We start from the raw sequence: 21077 nt of genomic DNA, 5'->3' as shown, positions 1-21077 counted from the left end.
GAATTTTGTATTTGCTAAAAATAGATTGGTAAGTTGACTGATGAAAATATATGCAAAGGTTATTATTCTGTGTTCTGATATGCAGGAGATCAATCAACCACATTTTATTAAGAAAGGCCACACCAGAATGGTGTCTACCTTTTTTTTTCCTGGGTCACTTGGCTTCATCTTGAGACATGGAATTATGTGAGATCAGTGGTTTTGCTCCACCCTCTCATAGCCCACTTTCCTATGGTACTTTGTAACTGCAGTGTGTAAAGACTTGAAAGAGCTGAGTGCATCTTCACCCACCCAATATATAGAGCCAGAAATTCCCACAGTGATTAATTTTTCCTCCCAGAAATCAATAGAAATGTATTTTATAGTAATCTTAAGATCAATATTAAATAACTAAGCCAAGCTTTTGAAAAAAAATTAAGTCCCTGACCATAAACTTTCCCTAAATCTAAGCTCTGAAATCAATTGAATCCATAGTATACCCCAATATATTTTATGGCCTTTTGAACCATTGCTTTTATACTTAACACTGTATTTTGTTCTAGGAAAAGGTAATAAATATCTCTGCAGCACTGAAGAAAGCCAACAGGGGACACTGGTTGTTTGGAGTACGTTCTTTCGAAGCATTTTTCTTTATGTTGCTGGAGGAGCTAAATTAGCTGGGAAAACTTGAACTAACAACTAGTTATCCATCATGGCCCTCTGGGCCCTAATATGATTGTGCACAATTATTTTACAACATGAAAAGCCAACAGAACATGCACCCAGAGACAACCCTATACTGAAAACCATCAGACAGGTGGTACTTTATGATTGAACCTAAAGCAGTTCGATTTGGATAATAACATGTAGGAGTGAAGTATGGTAAATGGCAAAGGTTATGGAGGGCTGGGAGGAAATAAAAAAGTGTCACACTCTCTGAATTAGCAGTAGTGCCTATCTTTTCTGCACCTGACTTTCAGACACGGATCACACTAAAGAACTCCCAGAAGTGGGAGCAGGAAACCATTTAAACTCTGAACATTGTACAGCTGACTATCTGGCAACCAAAGGGATGAAGCTTTGAGGAAACCCTCCGAAACACACTGCAGTGACGTTATAAATCATTCTGTAATAAGTAAAAACAAGTTGTGAGAATATCCTGAAATGCGCTTAGACAGTAGGTAGGAATCTGTTGAAATACTGGGCTCTGTTCTGGGCTCTGGGCTCTGAAAGTTTGGCTTTTGGTGTAAGCTTATGCTCCTGGAAATATGAACATGGGATACCTCAATGTCAGATCCACCAGACCCTGTCACATTGATTCAGGTCTTCCAGATTCTTAGGGCCAAATAGGCAGTTCTGCAGAGCTGTGCTGTCATGGTTTAATCCAGCAGGCAGCCTGTAGAGCACCACACAGCCATTTACTCACTCACTCCTCCACACTGCCCACCACAGGGGAAATGGGAGAGACTATCAGGAAAAAAAAAAAAAAAAAAAAGTAACACTCTTGGGTTGAGATAACAATGGTTTAATAGGACAGAAAAGGGTGGGGAAATTATTATTATTATTATTATTATTGTTATTATTATAAAGGAACATACAAAGCAAATGATGTGCAATGCAATTGCTCACCACCTGCTGACTGATGCAAAGCCAGACCCCAAGCAAAGGTCCCATATGTGCCCTTTGTGCACTACAGTGACTTTATCCTCTGCTACAGTATATAACAGTTTTGACAGGGGAGAGCAAGCTCAATGGGCAGATCCCCTAGTGTTGACTAACCAGCTGGCTTTTGCATGTGTATCCCAATGTTTGAATGTCCCAGCACCTACTGCTCTCAGTGTAGTGTTTAACAGTCCGTTGTATCATTCAGTTTTTCCCAGGGACTGGTGCATGATAGGGGATGTGATATATCCATTCAATGACATGCTTTTTGGTCCCCGTATCTATGAGTTCTTTTTTCAGGAATGAGTCCTGTGGTCTGACTCAGTTCTTTCCAGGGTGCCATGTCACTCTAAGACTTGCTTTTCAAGGCCCAGGATAGTATCCCAGGTGGTGGCGCAGGTCATGGGATATGTTTCCAGACAGCCAATGTCTGCTTCCACTATTGTAAGCACATGGCACTTGCTATTGTAGGTTGTTTTTTCTGATTGTGATATAATCTATCTTTCAGGCCAACCTGTGTTTATATTTTAGCCATCATCCTCCATACCAGAGAGGCTTTAACTGCTTGACTTGCCTAAATACAGCATGTTTCACAATCATGGATAACAAGTGCCTTAGTGTCCATGGTCAAGTCCACCATGAGCCCATCTATATGTTACATCTCTTCCTTGACGGCCTGAGGTGTCATGGGCCCACCAAGCTACAAATAACTTACCAGTCCAGATCTACCTGAGCCACTTCAATTCTAGCAGCCTGATCCACCTGCTGGTTGTTTCAGTGTTCTTCAGTGGCCCGACTCCCGGGTATATGAGCATCTACATGATGTACTTTTACAACCAGGTTCTCTACCTGGGCAGGAATATCTTTCCGCAATGCAGCAGCCCAGGTGGGTTTGTCTTTGCACTGCCAAGTTGCTCTACTTCCATTGCTATAACCACCTCCTGTGAAGTGGCCTCCAGGATGGATTTAGGGCCTCTCCCAAAATTTACCTGCAGGGAAAAAAAAAAAACAGAGCTGGCTGTTGGATAGTCCAGACAACATAACTGTGAGTGCAAAAGCAGTAGAAGAATGTGGGCTATCGTTATATCTGCATTTTGGAGATCCCAAAGGTGCACTTCTCCATAGGTGGACAGGCCCTGAACTTCATACCAGACACGGAGAAACAGTGATATGATGTCTTGCACATCTCTTCAAATGCCCTTGTGGAAATATTGCAGACCTATTTTGGAAAAGATAAAATGTTCTTGATTGCTTCTGAAAGGACAATAATATGGGGAATGATGAGGTGGAAAGAAAAAACAAAAAGTACTCAGAATACATGGTCCCCATGTGAGACTGTGACAGGTTGTTTCTTTCTTCTTTGCACATCAGGTTACATGACAGACCTATTCAGGTATCAAAACCACGGCCCGTACCTCCTAGTCTCTTGCCCCTATACAGCAGGTTCCTCAGGGAGGCTGTGGCTTCAGGGTGTAAGACTGGGAAATGCCACCTCCCCAGTGCAATGTACACAGAGATATTATATATTCTGTAATACTCTTTCTAAACTCTGGGACAAAATAACGTCAGAGTTTTTTTTTGACACATAGTCAAGGGACTTCAACCCTGGAGCCGCCCCAGAGAAACTAGGATATCAGTTCACCTTTATGATATCTCCTGCTGCAAGAGCCGGTGGGACTTGCAGTGTCTGAAATCAACCTGGGCCTGCAAGGGAGAGGAGAAGGTGAGCACAGCCTCTGATCTCCTGAAGCCTGCATTTCAGAGGTGTTGTACATACACTATTACATGCCAGTGGCAGACACAAGGTCCAGTTTTGTCCATGGGAGACAACCTGGACACAATACAAATAGTAAAGCGTGAAGGGGTGAGGAAGAAAAAGTAGCTCCAAAATTCCTGTCCTCTCCTCTGGAGAATAATGCAGTGGAATAATGTGTTTGGTGCCCTTAAGTACTGACAGAGAGATGGAAAAGATGATGGAAGTGGCTTTCTGACCTCTGTGCAATACTGTTAGTCCATTTTCACTCTCAGGTGATTGGTTCTGTGACTTTCTGACCTTCGAGCCCCCCTCCCCAGCAGAGCAAGTCTCCTCTTATGGTGAGCTTCCTCAGCGTGGACGTATGATATGTGGCTTTGTGGGAGTGCAGAGCACCATTTTACAGTACTGGGCATACATAATCTTCCTATTTTTCTTCTTCTCACCTTGTTGGCATTGTTTGGTTCCAGCCCAGCTCATTACCAGCTGCCGTGAGATTATCATGTGCTGATAGAAATCCTCACAGCTGGCAGAGAAAAGAAAACGAAGGGGAAAAAGAAGGGAGTCAAGACAAAGAATGGCCAAATAGATGTCTGACAGACAGACAGCCTCCTTCCTTTCCCCTACAGCTTGAGCTGAAAGGGCAGAAGACAGTTATCAGGACTGGTCAGTGAACAAAGAATTAAGCAGATGCCTGTACACTGTCCTTTCACCACTGCAGCTATCCCTCTGTTTCCACCAGATATTGTCATTTGTAAAGTGCTGGCATTCTGTTGGCAGCTGTAAAGCCGTGGTCCTTCCCCTAATGCACTGACAGTGTAGATACTTAGCCTAGGTCTCTCTGCAATTTCTTAATTCAGCTTTATTCTTGGCTTGAAGGAAGATGCTACCTAATGTCCTACTGATGATCTGTCTTTTACCTCAGGAATACAGGTAATTTGAAACAAAAACAGATTTTTTAGCTTGTGGAACACAAGGACAGTGTTAGCACATGGCTTATCAACTGGCAGCAGATATGAATTTGAACCTCATTTATGATTGAGCTATAAATAACTTTGTTCTCATTTATCAGCTAGCTGAGAGTCAAACTAGTTCTGGAGGAGATGAGTTGCTGGGAAAAACCCTCATTATTTCTCCCAGATGGCTACTGTTTGGAGTTATACAAAAATATCCAACCTACATTTTTCCTTTCGTCTCATACTCTCCCAGCTAAGTTAGATTGTGGTGGCAACACATTTGTTTCATTCATGTCTTCATACAAAATATGTGAGCTATGTGAGTATCACTTGGGAGGGGTTAGTGTCCCGAATGCAAACCTGTGGGCTCTGGACTCCATTTCTGTGGCCATGGGCAGGATACTAAATGCAGTCACCTGCAAGCTTTATTGAGCAGCCTGCCAGTTTATTCCCTGGCTCTTGCTCCAGGGGATAAAAAAGAGCCTGGGGCAAACATAGTATGGTGACTACCAGCATTTTGAAAACAACAGGTAAGACTGGGGCAGTGCACACAGTGAATTCTATGGCTTTTTAAAGCACTTCATATTTTATTTTATTTTATTTTATTTTATTTTATTTTATTTTATTTTATTTTATTTTATTTTATTTATTTTATTTTATTTTACTTTTCTTAATAACAATAATAACAATGATAATAACAATAATTAATAACAATAGCTTGTTCAGTGGGGACAACTCTTCTTGTTGTCCCAAGTATATGCAGATGTACCTGGCTGCACAATCATTGCCCAAACATACCCATGTCATGGGAAGCTACCATTTCTTTATACTGCATTCTTTGCATTAGAGAGCCTTCCTTTCCTCCCACATGTCTCCTGTTTGGCCTGTTCCACACCTGGAAATGTTTTACACACCTCAATAGTGATGGGCTGCAGAAATACACCTCAAATAGCAAAGTGCACTTAGAAACTGCCAAAAGATTTGTTCCAATCATTGGTATCAAATGGGAGCTTTACAATTCTGTGATAATTTAGACACTCTTTTTAAAAACTACACAGTTTACAGGGTTTTAAATCAGCCACAGAAGGTTAGGGATGGGAGCTTGTACCCCATATGCTGCTCACTTAGACCTTTTCAGTATGCCACTGAAGCCCAGAAAAACAAACAAGATGTTACGTAATGGATGAGGAATAAAAAGATAATAACAAGAAAAATAATTCAGCCTTACCTCAAATGTATGAACAGTAATAGCTACTCTATCTTAAAGAAAACTAGGCAAGATTCACAGAGGGGCAATGAAAGTGATTGGGGGCCTAGAAAACCTTTCGTATGAAAAAGTTTGTACTAGGACCGTTCATCTTAGAAAGGGAACCAATGAAGGTGAGTATGATAAAGATATATTAAATCCTGTCTATTGTAGCATTGCTGGCTAAAAATACTCAAGTAATTGAAAAGCAGCAATTTCCAGACTGATCAAATAAAACCTTTCTCACACAGGAGATAATAAGACCATGGAACTCTCTGCTGCAAGGTGCTGGGGAGGTCAGGCACTCAGTGGGATTGGAGAAGGGAAGGATTTCTGTCTAGTAACAAGGCTCTCCAGATTTATGATAGCTAGCCATTGCACAATTAAAGATACTAACGTCTGAATTGTAAGGAAGAGATTAGGAATAGTCTTTGGGGGATAGGAGTGGGAGGTGCTGCCCTGTGATTTCTTATGCTTGTTTCTGAAATGTCTTCAACTGGGGGTAAAGCAGTGTTTTTGGCCACCTGCCTGATGAGATTGATGCCAATGTCCCTATGGGGGCTCAGGTCACTGCCCGTTCCATCCAGCCATGTTAGGAAGCCTGGGTACACCAGGGGACGAGCCCTGAGTATCTGCAGTCCCCACGGTGTATCTCCAGGGGTCCTCCAGTTGCTATCACTTCCTCCACACCGGAGGTGGTCTGAGTCTACCAACATCAGGTCTGATGTCCCCTCACTCACACCATGAATTTGCCTCCTTACACCTCTCTTGCAGAGCACCCCTTGCTCTTGAGCCTCAGCATGGCCGCACCACCAGTTCACTTGGTCTGCAGGAGCAGCGTTCAGGGGGTGGTTGCCCTTAAGAGTCATTGGTCCTGGAAGGAGGTCCAGAAAGGGCCTACAAAGACATTAGGGACATCCTGCCTCACTGACTTTCTTAAAAAAAAAAGGCCTATATATATATAACATGTGGGTGACACTGTTTACATGCTTTTTTAAGAATTTAAATCAGATGGATTTAAAAAGTACGGCCAAAAGCTGCAATGAGGTCTTGGCTTTTGTATGGGTGTTGGGGTTCTTCAGGGACTGTGCCTGAAATTCCAGAGTTGTGTCTTTCTTTAGCCAGGACTATCAGAAAAATTTCTCTTTATGGAATCAGTCCTGCCACAGACCTTTCTTAATTATGCTTTGTTGTCTAAGGATGTACATTTGCTAAAGAAGAAATTGTGTTAATCTACCCTTCAGATGAGAACGCCACTGTAGGAAAGGCTGTCTTCTTCAATTTTATGTGAATCATAGAAAAATTTATGTTGGAAAAGACTTTCAAGATCACCAAGTCCAACCATCAATCCAACCTACTGAGTCCCATCACTAAAGCTTGAAGCTTCCAAGCAGACATACAAAAGATTTCTGTATATATGATTTTGGTTATGCTCATGTTTTATTTCCACATCTATGCAAGTGAAGAGGATTGAGCTTTCCCATAGAGCTTGGATTTGGCTTGAAAATTTCATAAAGGTTTTAAAGTTGCGTGGTGTCTTATGATCATAGGTGACCATGTCCTAGATGTTGCTGTGCTTGGAAAGCAACTGGACTGTGATGGCAGGACAGGAAGCAAGTGCAGTTAGGCTGTATCTTCTTTGCAGCAAAATTGTGACCATGCCTGTGCCGCCTGTCATAATGTGGTTTAGAAGCACTTAATTTTGACTTCCTGCCTGCACTCCCTGGCAGACAAATTATTTATTAATTTCTAAAAGCAGGTTTGAATTGTCATGCCAATAACCACACAGCTTCTTGAAGTGCAAGAAGTGCCCAGCAATATATTACAGCTGGCCTGCCCCTTACTTAAGAAGGGTTGGCATAGCTGAACAATTTCCCATGACATCCTCCTCTTAGGAGGAAGTTTACATTTGAAATAAATTATACTCTGACTCAAGGTCCCTTCAAAATCTTCTTCTATGGAATACGATGGATTTTACCCCCAGGCACCAATATCTTTCCTCTTTTAGGTTAGTAAGATGCAGAGCATGCAACCAGATCATATCTAGTCTGAAAAAACACCCCTGAAACAAATGTACGGGAGATGGGAAGAGCCACAGCACCAGCTGCTTTGACAAAATGATCTGCGCCTATTACAAAAGTGAATTGCTGAAGTAGATGCACCCGTCGATCTTTTCCACTCTCAGTGCCAGGTTCAGCTACACTTGCACAGAAGGCATTTTGGGGGCAACAATCACAGTAAAACACGATTTCTCAGACAGGGTCAGCTTTCTTTGTTCAAGCAAGTAGTCAGGGACGACGTGTGGACAGGCTAAGAGAACTGAAATCTGCAGGAATCCCAGTCTTAATTCTATGAGTGGTCTTTTTTTTTTTTTTTTTTTGTGGCTGTATCTAGAGCATCACAGGTGAAAGCAGCAAGCACATGCTCATCCATAACTGGCCCAGTGAGAGAGGAGTGAAATGGGGCTGATACCAGCTGACAGAGGGCAGCCTTCCTGGATAAGTTAGAACTAATGGAGGGAGAAAGGCTACAGTTAAGCTCTTGTAGGGGATGATTGAGTGCAGGATCTTATCGTTCCCAACCAACTGAAGAGGAAACAGGAAGACTAATCTATCTCCCAAGGCTAAAGTTAGCATTTGGGTGTGCTCCCTCAGGTCCCATTAAATTCCCATTAAAAATCACTTCATTGGGAGCAGGATTTCATTATCTCTTCTTTAATAACCTAAAGCCAATGCCTTTTGTACTTCATCTGTTCCTTGAGCTCAGCTTGCAACATTTCTTCAAAATCCATTTTGTTCAATAGTGAGAAAACTATAGGATGCCTAGGTACCTAGGTTTTAGTTTATCCTTTGGTACCACAAGGAATTTTCACGCAGAAGCACAGTGGAAAGATGGAAATGGCAAAAATAGTTGTAACATCATCTAAAAAGAAAAAAAAATAAGTTAAAGCTGACTGACAGTTTTAAGTTTTACCGATTAATTTATTTCTTTTTCTTTTTCTTTTTTTTTTTCCTACTACAATTACATTTTAAGGCAAAGTCAATTTGAGCTGGATTTTCTTTTTTTTTTTTTTTTCATTCCAAGCCAAAAAGATTTAAAGCAATATTTTTTTTTTTTCTCAAAATGTTTCATAATTTAATCTGTTGGCATTTGATGTCAAAATATATTTCACTGAAAATTTCTGGGCAGTGGCATTACCAGTGATTCAATGCTTAATTTACTAAATGTTCCCATGCTTAATTCAAACTAATGGATATTTTATAGTACAGTGAACCTTTGCAATTTATTAATCTGAAAAATTAATATATATCTGTCTGACTAAAAACAATGTTTTTGGACATGAAAAGACAGAATTGCTATTATCATAAATTCTTACCACTGATGTTGTTCTGAATGCATCAAACCGGTATCTCCTTTTCAAATGCTGAAGAATAATTTGCTCTACTAATAATTACATAGTTTTCATATGTACTGTGTGCGGCTTTACAATGTGAGACACAAACAAACTTGCATTATTCTACATGTGTAAAGCTAAGGCTGAGACTAATATTTAAAAATTAAACTTTTTTTATGGTTTGCAGTATTTCAAATAAGGTTCAAAAATGCATGCACCAATGAAATCTAGGTTGTTCTGCCTTCACAGACATCTGTGGTAAGGGACTGACAATTCTGTTTCTTGTGATGAGGTAAATTTCCTTCAAGCTGTGCTTCAAGAAGATGTGACTGGACAGATGGTGACATGGCTGGAGACTTAAGCTGGTGAAGTTTCTCTTTGTAGTCATGTGAGTGGGACTGGTATATGGTAATTTATGAGCTAAGGAATATACAGGTTCTTCCTCTTTCCCCTCTGGGAATTTAAATACCGTATAGTATAGTAGTTTTATTTGGAATTACCTGCCTGCAAGCCTCCTTGATTCAATTTTTGCCTTTCCCTTTTCCTTCAGTAGACTCCTCTCTTCTTTTGCCAACAGCCTCTGAAGGAGGTACTAATTAAATTTCAGTGCAGAATTCTGCAATAACTTATTTGCTTGCTTTGCCAGCTCTGGTTTCATTCTGGTTTTACCCTCCATACTCACACGGCACCTGAGCCAAGTGTGTAGATTTGCACTGGCTGCTGGGGAAGCAGTCATATACAGCTGTGGCCGTATCCTCCCTGCTCTGCATAGAGGTTTGCCTGACTCCAAACTTGGGGACCTAGTGTGACTGGAGGGAAGGAGGCAAGGTGCCAGCCCCAGAGCCGGGCAGAGAAATCAGCAGGTGCTGAATTGGATTTCCCTGCCTGTGTCAGGCAGTTCAGCTGTCCACAGCTCTGAGCACTGCTTTTCACTTTGAAGACAGTCCTTCAGAACCCCTAAAGACTGAAACATTCTTGGCATCCCAAGTATGTCTCTGCTTTTGTGTGGATTTCCAGCCTTGGACTACTGAGAGTGACAATGATTCATTTTTTAAATACGGAAATCACAATTACTGTCAAAATGTAGGAAGTGTCATTGAATTTTCTCTGGAACACTTTCCCTGGTGAAAAAACAGGATTGAAGCTAATAGTGCTAATGGCTCTTAAACAGCTCTTGATCCTTTTGAATTAATTACCAGGGGTGAAAGTTGCTGAGTTACTCGTGAGTCCATAGAAGTTGACAACTACTCTCTTGAAAGCATAAAGGATGAATATCATTTTGGTACAGTGAGATGTTAATGTTATCTTTCACAGTCAATGGGGACCTAAAATGAGGAAGCAAGCAGTGTCCCTGTTGACCACTGATGATAAAAATTCAATGCAGAATCTAGTATCTCCAGCCATAAGCTGAGGTGGATAATATCCTGAAATAAAATTTACCACTGTGTTTTTACGAAACTTCCCAGGTCCACTGGCATATCCACCTGAAGTTCAAGCTCTTAGCTTCTCTAAAAATTATGCCTGCATTCTGTAAATACAAACACATTACCACTGACTACCACAGCCTAGGACTTCATGTAAGATTTGTTGTGAGCACTGGTCCCAGGAATCTACACTGACACAGTTATTTCATCTTCACAGTCAAGGATTCAGCTTTTCCTCCACATGCAGTTATTGCCAGCTGCATTTTTTCTTGCTGTGTGTGCATTTGTTAAAACATGGTATGTACTGACAGTCTGTCCTACTGAGCCTCTCTTTATGCTCCCCTCTATGAGCACTGTCAAAACTGACTCTTCAGGCTGGAAAATTGAGGTTTGAAGTCTTACCTGAAACTGTTTATTTCTGTATTCTAAGATATTAAGTCTTAGCTTCAGTGTAGAAGTGGGAGAATAGTCAGGTCCTCCTTCTCAGTTTAGGACAGAAGATAACAACTTGTCACCAACATCCAAGCTGTGGGACAGTGTACTTCCCTTCATCTTCTCCTTCCTTTCACTCTCAGACCAACAAGGGGTGAAGATGCATCATATCTCTTGTTTGCAATTAAATCTACTTACTGTAGCTGGATAATGCAATTTTGAGTCATAGAAGTTTGACATGTCTGTGGCAATGAGTTCTACAAGTTAATGATATGTTATATAAAGCTTTCTTCTTTGAAAAGAATAATTTGCTGGCTTTTTCTCCCTTGTTAGCAATTGAGTACTTTTTTTCTTAATCTTTTCTATACAACACGATTTTATATACCCTAGTTGCATATCCTCCTTGTTTCCAGTCTAAGGAAAACAATCCTGACCCTTTTATTGTGTCCTCATGCATCTTAGCCTTATCAAAAGCTGTCACCTGTCTGTCTCATGCCTTCTGCCTTTCTCAAAGTAGATTTACACTATTCTGGGTAGTAATGTTGACACTGTAGGCTGCATCAATGAAGTACCCAAAACCTAAGGAGTGGGTGATCCCACTTTGTAAATTAACAGTCGTTCAAGGTTAAGGTGATGGTGATTAAATGGAACAATGTGAAGAAACATTACAGGTAGAGCATCTCTAACATTGTGATTTAGGTCAAGAATCTGGGCTCACAGACATTTTCAATCATAGACGTAAGAAGAAAAGTATGGTTCTGTCCCAAGTGAGCTAAAAATTCAGTGGCAATGAGTACAATGGAGAACAGATATTTCCTTACAGTTAAGCTCCCTATAGCTCTGTAAGAGTTGTATTGTCCTCTTTTTGTGATCAGTATTCTGGGAATAGTCAGATAATTTATCAAAAAAATCAAAACGCTGATTTTTGGTGTCCTAAAAGTCAGTGAAAGAGCCATGAGAAGCTACTCCAGGCCTGTTGCTTAAATGAACTGCATAATGAGATGTAGAGAGCTCACCTTAGGCCTGATCCAATCCATGCTGAAAGCAATGAGATTTCTCCACTGGCTTCACTGAGAGCTAAACTGGCTGCCAAAACAGAAATTGATCCTTCTGTTCAATGATACTGTAGTAAAGAAGACCCACATGGTCATTTTGCTTTTACTGTGGGCTCTGCAACATCATTTTGACAGATTTGACTGAAAAGAAGCAGTTAAAAATGCTCTGTAAAGAAAAACTGTGATGTAGGGCTAGGTACCTCTCTGAATTCCTAGTAGCTTGTAACTCATCAATGAATATCTGTGCTCGGTTGAGAAATAGCCTGTTTTTGAGGAAAAGATTCACTTCTGTTCAATAGAAAAATGTAAACTCTGCTACAGGGACAGCTTTGTGATTCAGACTGTGCCTCCAGAGTACAAAGACTGTATATGTAAGTACCCTCCGCTAATTAAAACTGCACTATCACCCCACTAATTCATGCACAATAAAAGAGCTCTCCTGCCATTTCCCAAGGTAATACAGAACTGGGAAAAATGTAGCTGTGAAAGTCTGAGGAATAATGGAGACCCCTTGGTGGGGAGCTCAAGTCAGAGATCCTGGAGGGGACTTCAGATCTCCCAAAGACACAGAAAAAGCCTCCCAGTTACAGAACCAAAGATACATGCAGCACTACCCTCTCCCAGTATAACTTCACAACTTAAAGAAACAGGGCTGCTGCGTGACATAAGACGTTTTAAGGTATTTTACTATGAATCGAACATTGCTGTGGGCTTAGAGCGAAGGCCATCTGAGCCAAACCAGTAGATAAATGGTGGTTTTTTTCAGTGTAAAGCCAGTTAATATGTCAGCCAAATGATCTGCAGTCTTGAGTATTGCAGGGCTTACTGGACCATGGAGGAAGATGGGAAGGTGGAGAAAACGTATGCTGGCATTCTAAGAAGGTCTAGCATATATTAGAATAACCTGGAACTTTCTGTCCTCTTAATGTCATCATCATCAGTGAAGAAGTACTCATCATGACCCAGGCAGTCATGAGAAAGACAACTTCTTTTTTCAGGACATATAAAGCCACCCAAAATCAGTGGAAACTTCTTTTAAGACAAGTTGACTGGAAGGCTGAGAATAAGATGCCCCTACCTTTGTCAACTCTGAAGAAAAAATAATGTAAATAGCAATAACGGAGTATCTGTGGTCTCTTGCACCTTCTATGCTGCCTGTGAAGCCAGGACTTCTTAGAAAGGAGTCTTGACAGCGCTGTGGCAGCGCTGTGGTCCTCAGCTGATCACCGTTCTCAGAAGGTACCAGAATCAAGGACAAGATAGGACATTGAATGTCCTTATAACCATGCCACATGCAGTGATTTTAATGAGTAACTGATTGCTGATGGTAATGAGCAATTGATTGCCAGTGCAACTGGACAGCATGTACTTCTGGGTTTTTGATTCTTCAGTAAAACCGGTGGCTACAGGTATTTTTCTTACAAAAAGGAATGAGGACAAGTATTGGATACAAGCACAGAACTTTTTCGGCTTGCAGGTAAATGAAAGGGAAGATTTAACAGCAGCACAGTGAGAGCCGCTGACTGCTAACAAAAAATAAAAGCACCTTCCTAATTATCGGTTTGGGGTGCATCTGGAGGAATCAAAGTGCAGAAATAAGTAAAATGAAGGCACTTTGACAGTCCCTAAGTGGAGAAGAGATCTAACATTTGAGGATAACGTGCTGGGTCTGTCTGGGATGGAGTTAACTTTCCCTGCAGCAGCCCATACAGTGCTGTGCTCTGCACTCATAGCTAGAACAGTGCTGGTATCACTCCAGTGTTGTGTCTATTGCTGCACAATACTGGCACCACATCAGGACTCCCTCCAAGCCCCCAAGAGCCAGCAGGCTGGGGGTGGGCAAGTGATGGGGAGGGGACATCACCAGGGCAGCTGACCTAAACCGACCAAAGGGATATTCCATAACATGTGATGTCACACCCAGCAATAAAAAGGGGGGCTCTCGTGGTGGAAGGTCCTGTCCTCCCAAAGAACCGTTACGTGTATTGAGGCCCTGCTTCCCAGGACGTGGCCGAACATCGCTCGTTGATGGGAAGTCGAGAGTAACTTTTTTTCCTCTCTCTCTGTGCTTCCGTGCGGCTTTTTTTTTTTCCTTTAATTAAATCATCCTTGTCTCAAACCTTGAGCTCTTTGTGTTGTATTTTCTCTCCCTCTTCCTCTTCGAGGAGAGGGAGTGAGAAAGCGGCCGTGGTGGAACTCAGCTGCCCACCCAAATAAAACAACCACAGGGCAATGTCCCTGGTGAGTGGAAAAATGGAAACATCATGCCCCTACTCTTCAACAATTAAAACAATTAGGAGACATTTCTTCTCAGAAAGAGTGGTCAGGCATTGGAACAGGTTGCTCAGGAAAGTGGTCGAGTCACTGTTCCTGGAGCTGTTCAAGGAAAGGTTGGATGTGGTGCTGAAGTACATGGTTTAGTGGGTGACATTGGTGGTAGGGTGATGGTTGGACCAGATGATCTTGGAGGGCTTTTCCAACCTTAATGTTTCTATGATTCTGTGTAACACTGATCAGAGGCCAGAGCCTGAACTGGAAAACGTCATGTGGAACATGTGGAACAAGGTAGACAAGGCTGCAATTTGCAAGGTCCTGCAGTTTTGCGACCTAATCTAACCCATAATAGTGGCCCAAAAGAAAGCTGGAGAGGGACTCTGTCAGGGAGTGTAGCGATGGAACAAGGAATAATGGCTTTCAACAAATGGAGGGGAGATTTAGATTAGATTTGATGTGAGGAAGAAATTCTTCACTCAGAGCACAAAACGCTCATGGGAATTAGGACTGAAGATGCACCTTGCTTCTATTCTTTTCCATAAAGAATAGAATGAAATTACTTAAAAAGCAGTGTTAAAAAATAAACACAGGGATCAGGATGGGAGGTGGAGGGCAGTCCCTGTGGCTGAGGGGCAGCCTTTCTCTCTGGCAAGCCAAATGGCCTAGGGGAGCCAGCCCCAGAAAAGGGGCCCTCAGCCCCCACAACCCTCCTCCGTCGTCCATGTGAGGGCATCTTCCAGGCTGCTCCCAACACAGCCGCCTTTGGCCACGCGTGGGCCACTCCATCACAGAGGCTTGCTGAGATCACAGTGGCCACCACTGCCCCGCCTTTGCTGTGGGGCCTATAAAACAGGCCCCCTGCGGGTGGCCCACCATTCGCTGAGCTTCTAGGCACTCTGACAGCCAACGTGTGTGGCAGGAAGAAGAGCCGAAGCAGTAAGGCGAGCGGCAGGCCTCCTCGGTGTGAGAGGACAGCGATGCAGTCCAAGGAAGCACCGAGAAGGAGTGCACCTAGCAAGAAGTGTCATGGGCAGAGGGGTAGCGCCTGCGGCACAACAGACACCAGTGCTCGAGGGACCTCTGGCGCGCAGCCCACAGACACTTACAGGCGGTACCAGTGGGACCGTAACAACGCAGGGAACAGGCCGCCCCCTCAGCTGTACAGCCACAGGGGGCCTGGGCCTTCCCACTGGCACAACAGTGGCATGGGGCGAAGGCAGGAGCACCAGCCGGACAGCCACGGGGAGCAGAGGTGTGCCTGTCGTCCAGAACACGGTGCGGGACCCAGCCATGGCCATAAAACAGACGGCAGCGTTGAACCCACAAATGGAAATGAACTGGACAGTGGCATGGGACCTAGGCACGGAACTGGACGACCCCCTGGTTCGGCACCCTGGCCTGAGAACATTCCAGATGGAAGGCATCCCCTGTGGGCAGTCCCGGGCAAGGACTGGCTTGTCCTTCTGCCAAACACCGTGGAGCCCATGGAGTCGGATCCACCAGCAGATGTGGAGGAACCAATGGAGGTGGATCCACCTCGGCCAGACCAGACCTCTGACTACCCCGTCACGTCTTCGCTCTCTGCCATGCGATCACACCAGCAGCGTCGCAGGAGTGCCCGGCGAGCTCCCTACTCGTCGCACAGGCTCCATCCCAAGCATTAGCTTGGAGCCACCAAACACCATGGACATCCTGCAGGCTCGCCTGCAAGTTGTCCCGGCAATAAAGAACTCTTGCCAATTCTCAGGGGTTGTGTGAGTGCTTCTTTCCCATCCCCCAGCCCTTGTGCGACAGGTGGCATCCCTTCTGCACAGAGCCTCGAGGAAGAGCACAAGAGAGGACCCAGCTTCCTTCGGGCTGCTGCGCTGGGGTGACAGGAGGAGTCCCTGAGGGCCACCATGTGCCTTTAACATAAGTGAAAATAGACTGAGGGGTGAAAATAGTAGTGTGTAAGTGATCATAGGTGGGTAATTTCTCATATTAGGAGTGAGTTTCTATATCTGAGTAATTGGTAACGGCAGACATGGAGAAGGCTGAGGCACTCAACAACTTCTTTGCCTCTATCTGCACTGGTAGATGGGCTTCCCAAGTCTTTCAGTTCCCTGAACCCGTAGATGGGGGCTGGGGGAGCAAAGTCCCACCCACTGTAAATGAAGAGCAGGTTCGACACCACCTGATGAATCTAAACAGGTACAAGTCTATTGGACTTGGTGACATGAATCCCAGGGTCCTGAGGGAACTGGCTGATGTAGTTGCCAAGCCTCTCTCCATTATAGTTGAAAAGTCCTGGCATTCGGGTACGTGCTGGGTCTGTCAGGGATGGAGTTAACTTTCCCTGCAGCAGCCCATACAGTGCTGTGCTTTGCACTCGTAGCTAGAACAGCACTGGTAGCACTCCAGTGTTGTGTCTATTGCTGCACAATACTGGCATTGCATCAGGACTCCCTCCAAGCCCCCAGGAGCCAGCAGACTGGGGGTGGGCAAGTGACGTGGGGAGGGGACATCACCAGGGCAGCTGACCTAAACCGACCAAAGGGATATTCCATACCTTGTGGTGTCACACCCAGCAATAAAAAGGGGGTCTCTCTTGGTGGAAGGTCCTGTCCTCCCAAAGAACCGTTACGTGTATTGAGGCCCTGCTTCCCAGGACGTGGCCGAACATCGCTTGTTGATGGGAAGTCGAGAGTAACTTTTTTTCCTCTCTCCCTGTGGTGCCACACAGCCTTTTTTTTTTTTTTTTCCCTCTACCTTTTCCCTTTAATTAAATCATCCTTGTCTCAAACCTTGAGCTCTTTGTGTTGTATTTTCTCTCCCTTCCTCTTTGAGGAGGGGGAGTGAAAGAGCGGCCATGGTGGAACCCAGCTGCCCACCCGAATAAAACCACCACAGATAGCACGGGATTTCTTGCAATCAGCCGGAAAGGTATTTGTAAAGTCTTTCTGAAAACACAATTACAAGTGCATCAAGGACTGCAGTGCTCCAGAAGGCAGGTCACCAGGGTTGGCCCTCCCCCTTTTCAGAAGACCTTGCTGACCACGCACATGAGGAAAAGGAACTAGAACAGGATGTGCTTTTTTGTACTGTCACCTCCTCTCTCTCAGAGAGTCATCATTGCACTAGGAGTACAAAATGCTACATGGTTCAGATGTTGAGAGAGGTCAGGGTTATTTCTGGATGGAAGATGTGCCTGAGAATCTCCCAAGAGTGTCTGACTGCACCTTGGCCCCATGGGGATGAAACCTCTTTTGGCAACACACCTTGGTGAGCTTGGGAAATAAACCTGCCTGCTGGAAGGGAGCAACAGCCACAAAAACTTGGGAGCACATCTATGTGCAGCCTGCTTGTGGCCTTGGTGGATGCTCAACAGGATTTCAGCCAAAAAGCAGCACCCAGTTGTTCTTCCCTGACCTCCCCCACCGCCCAGCCCTTCCTTCTCATCCCCATGGCAGTTTCCAAGGAAAGGAAGCTGAGAGGCTGGTGGCTTTTTAATGCTGAAAAATGTTGTCCACTGCAGGTATAATTTGCTGCTTAAAGTCATAATGGCCATTTTATATACATTTTCTTGAACCATCATCCGTGAACAATGGGCTTTTCTACAGAAATGTGAGTTTAACAACCCTAAGGCTCTTCTAATTTACCCCAGCAAGCTGATGAAGGGAATAACTTAAAAATCAATTTTTCCTCCCCCTGTTTTATTCCTGCCCCAGTATAGTTACTGCAAGTAGAGACCTACAGAGTGAAGACTCAAAATGCAGCTGCTTCCTGCATTTCCCATGCTTATAGCTCTGTCCTCAATTTCCAGAATTAACTCAAATAAATTATGCATTTCTACATGCTTAACCAGGAAAATTCTGCATAATGACAGTGCAGAGTCACTCAGGAAGGAAAAAAAATCTGACCCTCTATTGCCATTGATGACAGCTATTTTTGCCTTTTGGCTGATACACTGCCACCTGGGATCATTTAGTAAAACAGAAACTAATGAGATTACTAAGGAAAGGAAAATTCCCACTGACATCTCAATACAGAAAGATGCAATCCTATCTGCAAATTTCTCAAAAAACATTTCCACGGAGCCTCAGCTTCTAATTTGGCTTCAATGTATAATGGCAGAAAACTTGAGTTTATTGAAAGGAGATAGATGTGTGTTTTACCAAGGCAATGTGATGAAGACACTAAGGAAATTGCAGCAGGTGTGAGTGTTAATATTATTTTCCCCCTCTGCCCTGAAATGTGTTCACTTTGCACATAAACCACAACTTTCCTTTAGTCTGTATCATTCCAGCTCTGTATTAGTTTTGAACTACTGAGTTTTATTGCAGTGCTATCTAAGGTGCAGACAAGCTGGCTGAGATCCTTTTGGGTAACTGTGCCAGGTGTACAGAGGGAGTAATGATGGCTGTGCTTAAAATTATGCTTAAACTGTTTCTTTTTCATGTGCTGACAATTTGTACTTGTCAGTGAGAGCCCACACAAACTGTGGACTCCTTATGAATCAGCACTCAATACGCAGCCCTTTAGGTTGAAGTGATGAACTGGTTGTAGTTTTAGAGAAGGATATACATTCATTTCCACATCAGGTTGGCACGCTTTACACATTCATACATTAATTTGATTCACAAATGTACACCTTTCATTTTCCATTGATCTCCTGGTCACCTCCAAAATTACCTTTTGCAGTCTACATTTTCAATACCTTTTTTTTGTTTTTCCCTTCTGTTCTGATTTCTTCCCATCTTAAAGAAATGCTTTAAATTTTCTTTGAAAGAATTCAAGAGATCTAGCCTTGCAGCGTTTACACACGCTTCTTTGGTTTTCCTCTAAACAAACATTTTCCAAAAATGACAGTTCTAAGGGGCGTTAGAGGGAAATCTAAGTCCAGCTCTTAGGGGCAGATGTCCTCAGCCTCCTGAGAACAAGATGTACCAGCCCCGCAAGCTCAACCTGTACAGACAACAAGAACCAACACAACATCCACGTTATTGCTTACCATTCATATTCCGTGTATTTTAATGTTGGAAGGCAAATCTACTCTACCTACAAACGACAAAGCAAGATTTATTTTCACCAATTAACCCCCCATTTTAGCCACTAGGTTACCTGAAACCCTCCTCAAACTTGTGTGTAAGGTCTTCACAACCCAGTGCTGCTGAGCAAAAGTTTGAAATCTTTAAAAATCAAGGAAAATATGGGGACCTCTGATCTCACATTACTCTTTCTGTCTTTATTAATTATTATTATTATTTTAATTTTACAAGTCAGCACGGTTTTCTTAAATACTTGATTTAAAACACAAGCTTTGCTATAGTGTGGTGAGGTCATCACAAACAGGTGAGGTCTTTGACATTCAGGATTAGCAGAAAGAGAAGAAGCCACCGTGTCTCCTGTTCTGCAAAATAATCTCCAGTGTTGGTACAGGAATGTGGCATGCCATATGTCTGTTTGTGTCTATTTCAATCCCAGCTAAAGTCCAAGACCCAAACTGGGAAATAACCGGCCAGCCATGGGTTCAACTCAGAATATGTTAAATGATGCTTAAATATGTTTAATATTTAATGACGCTGATGCTTAAATATGTTTTTCTGAAATATCCATTGGAAAGTGACTTTGTTTTATGCATGGCTTCATTTGTGAAGTAGAAGTTCTGCTATTGGCAGCCAAGATCCCATAATGATCTAGGTACAAGCACGCATAAAACACAGAAAGCCCACTAGGTCAGTATTTTACCATTTTTTTGGTATGAAGACTGAACATACTGTGGGGATGGAGAATTTTATAGTCATGTCTTCTCCCAGCTTCCATTCCAGGTGGGACAAAGTATCTTCCCTTTTATCTATCTCTCTCTCACAAGGTGTCAGCACATCTTAAGCAGAAGTGGAGAAGTGCTCACGATGAGTCCATAGAGTAAAACACATTTTTCCTTTTTAAATTCCTGAAATAAGGTCAGGAAATTCTCCTTCTGTTTGTGGACTTTCTGCAAGCTGGCAAAGAGGCTAAATTAACTGCATACATTATTCATTACAAATTATTCACTCTATGCAGCACATACTGATTGTTTAGAAAATTCATTCTTTCTGTCCTAGAAATGTCACTGGCTGTAACTCATTACCTCATCATTGACAAATTCTGTTGATTGCTTGACTAGTTGCTTTAACTAATCCAGGATTATGGGTCACAAGAATAAAAACAGGCACTTCACTAGCAGTTTGCGCATGAGTATCTCCAAACATGATTTCCAAATGCTAATTAATCCCCAGAGCACCTGGGAAGTGAAGTATTCCTATCCTTATAACAGATTTGTAGCTCTTGAACCTTGTCAGGAGGTGGAAAGTCATTTTGCTGACTCACACAAGCTGCCAGGTCAGGTGGGTCTCATTAGCTCCAACCAGCTAGGATAAAAAACCTGAGTATTAAATATTAGAAAGGGAAAAAAAAAAGAAAAAAGAAATCAAGTAAGAGGATATAGGGAGGATGGAAAAAAAACAGCAGATAGTACTTTTGTTAGCTGCTGTGGGTTAGAGGAAGTATTGACAATGCTGTTTGGTTTCAGAACCTTGTTCTTAGTATAGTTGTTGAAGTAGCTAAATAAATGATAGGGAGTTAAATGGGATTGAACCCTTTCAGTTCAATTCAATAGGTTGATTCTTCTGGGCCTTTATTTATTTGTTTTCAAAGTGTTTCTATGCCAGCCTATGCTAGCAGTCTTAAAATTGTATGAGGTAAGTCTACTGCATACCTGTAGTTAATCTGTGTGGCTGCAGCAATTTGGAGTTGCTGTATACACTGAGCTAAGCATGCATTGCCTATTTGTCTTGGGCTTCTGCACCTTTAGTAGCTTGACAGTTTCTTGCTCAAAGACGGTTATTTAGCTGCTACTAGAAGAAAGTGTGTTTCATCTAAAC

Source organism: Anser brachyrhynchus, assembly GCF_964034855.1.
Source record: "Anser brachyrhynchus genome assembly, chromosome: 1".
NCBI lineage: Eukaryota > Metazoa > Chordata > Aves > Anseriformes > Anatidae > Anser > Anser brachyrhynchus.
This window is presented reverse-complemented; position numbering follows the sequence as displayed.